Below are 3,087 nucleotides of genomic sequence, written 5' to 3'. Positions count from 1 at the left end.
ACTTTTGGTAGGAGTAGAATGACAGAAATTAAAATTAGAACGAATCTATAACGATATCAACATTAATGATATGCCTTTTTAAAAAAGAAAGGGTGTGAAAACAATGTAAATTTGGTGAAAACAAGTTTGCCATGCAACCGGAATTGGCTTATTCATAGAAAAATTCAAAAGATTTGTAAATGTAAAAACAACTCCTCAAAAATTGTTTGAATTTTATTTTTTTAAAAATGTGATTTCCTCCATTCCATTGTTTCATAATCTTGAAATCCTTACAAATATCAAAGTCAAATGTCTAATCCTATGGTAGAGCTGAATATCCTCTTTACTAAATTGTTTGTCGGTCAAAATCTTAACATCCTCAGAGAAATATTGAATTAAATTTCACTACATTTGCTCCATTATAAAAATCCAAAGTGGATCATGCTTTTTGTAATATGAAATGTCAGAGCATTTATTACCTGTAGTATTCAGCATATCCTTATATTGAAACAATACAAGGATACTCTCAAGGTCTCCCTGAAGAACTTTGGCATCTATTGCATGACATGGGTGACACTGGCAAAGGACTACACAGCATGCCCACATAAAAGAAAATACTGTGCTCACTGAGAGTGAAGTGGGATTGCAGTAGCTCAAAAGAAAAGTAAGACACACAAATATAGAGATATCCCTGCTCCAAATGTTCATGTGGACTACTCGTGCCCAACTTGGGATAGAGTTTTCTGAACTCATATTGGTCCTATCAGCCATAGTCAGACAACACTGTACCTTGATGCCAACATAGTGATGCCATTTTGGTCCTCTTTGAGGAGGACAACCACTAACTTAGCATATGCTATCTTGTAATTTTTATTCTCTTTTTTATCTCTTTCTTTTCTTCTCAACTAAATTATAAACTTCTTCAGGACAGGGTCCACGTTTCATATCTAATGCACTACGGAGTAGAGGATAAATAAGTTTTCTCATAATGAAATTTAGGGATACTAACAAGGAACTCAAAACAGATGAAATATGCAGTAGAGGTTCTGTTTGGAAAACTTTGCTCTAGTTCAGTGGTTTTAGAAAATGGATGTTTGTATTTTGGTGGAGAGGAAGGTTCAATTCTGTTTTGAACTAGGTTGTGATTATTTGGGAAGGGAGACTTTGTAATTTAATAAATTAATATTCACCTTATGTTCTGGACTGAGTAAATGAATATATCATCCATTCCAATTCAAAGTTGACAATTGAGTTAATGTGAATCTCTAGTTATAATATGGTTATCAGTCACTAATTTAAAAGAAACATAGAAGTGGATTTCATGTTCTGAACATAAATTATTCTATGTTCTTTAACGGAATAATTAATATTCCTAACTTTATATATAAGTAAATAAGAAGTTATGTTTTCCATACTACTATATACCTCTAACATAACTCAAAATCTAGAAATACCAAATTACTTGAACCATGTAAAATTCAAACATATCCTTAAAGCTCTTAGTTTTTACACAAATGAATGTGCTACTGCATTAGGACGAAAAATATTTTAGGAATATGAGATGAATATAAGATCCAGTACAGTTCCACATATCTAAAGACATCTTATACCCCAATACTGATGAGTCCAAGCAGAGTTTAAAATTGAGTATGACTACAAATAAGACTTTTGGAATCCAGATTTTTTAGCTATCGTACAGCAATTTCACTGAAGGGAATTAGACTGATTTTTCTTGTCCTGCTTTAGAAGTGAAATTATTCAAACCAAATTTCTTACTGATCTTTCAGGAAATATATATATATATATATTTTATATGTGACTTACAAGGCACATATAAAGTTGAAAGTTAAAATTAAGAAATCATTCCAAATAAAGTAAATATACTACACACCAAAGGTGTCACATTCAGTACCTAGCCTGCATTTGACCAGAACCAGTCCAAAATGTAACTGGGAAATAATTAACAAGATAAATTATAAGACAATAAAATATAAATGATGTCAATACGTGGTTTCTAAGTCAGTATGCTGCCCCCAGGGATCCTTATGTATAGTTTAGTCACCCCATTTCTACCTGATGCTACTGGCATATACAACTGACAAAAGCAAAAAGAAGGAAAGGAATATGATTGGCTATTTTACCTCTGATGTCATAATCCTGGTTGTAAAGTTAGAATGAAAAAAGGACATTCAGTTTATTGGTCTTCCAATGTCATAATTCCAACATCTAGCAGTGAACCATTTTTTTTCTGTAGAACAATTGAACAAGGCATTAGTGTACTATTTTAGCACATGCAAATATGATGTAGTTACAGCTACTCATGTTACTAAAGAAGAAGAGGCCCAGTGTGTGATCTTTAAAATCCAAAATTGCATGTTACATTGGAAAAGTACTGGCCCGGGACTCAAGAGATCTGGGTTGCAGTCCGGTCGCTACTATGTCACTTTTTGATTTGGAGTAAGTCATAACCTCTGTGGACCTTAATTTCCTTATCTGTAAAATGAAGAGTTTGGTCTAGATGGCAAGGTCCTTTGCATTCTGATGTTTTACAATTCTGTGATAAGTCCCCTGCTGTCCAAAAGTATTTTCACCACCTCACCTGAAATTCCCACTTTACAGTAAAAGTTAACAATCAAGCAAAGAGCTCTGAAATTCAGAGGTCAAGGAAGCAGTTGTGGAGTACAGGGTATCAGGAGCAAGTCAATTCCTGATAATTTACCAGGTCAAAACTGAAGTCTACAGCATCTGGAGGATCAGGGACAAGTCAAAGACGTGAAAATCATGAGATCAAGATAGAAGTGGAAAGAGGCAACCATCTCCAACTCATCAAGGAAAACAAGGGTTTAGATTCCAGAAGCACAAGGTAGGGCACCAGCACCAGCACCAGCAATCAGAAGTCAAGAGTAACCCTTATCCTAGGGAAAAGAGCCCTGGCGCTGAAGATGCCAAGGAGAAACAATTATACTTTGCCTACAGGTATGTTATCATGGACAGGACTGAGACCAAGCAGCTAAGTCTACCCAGACTTTTACATCTTATTTGTTACTGCCCATCTCACCTTTTTTAAAGAGAACTATTAGACTATTATAATAATAGACTATTATAATA

This window comes from Notamacropus eugenii, chromosome 6 (genome assembly GCF_028372415.1).
Source record: "Notamacropus eugenii isolate mMacEug1 chromosome 6, mMacEug1.pri_v2, whole genome shotgun sequence".
Classification (NCBI taxonomy): domain Eukaryota; kingdom Metazoa; phylum Chordata; class Mammalia; order Diprotodontia; family Macropodidae; genus Notamacropus; species Notamacropus eugenii.
The sequence above is the reverse complement of the archived record's forward strand: the minus strand, read 5'-3'. Positions refer to the sequence as shown.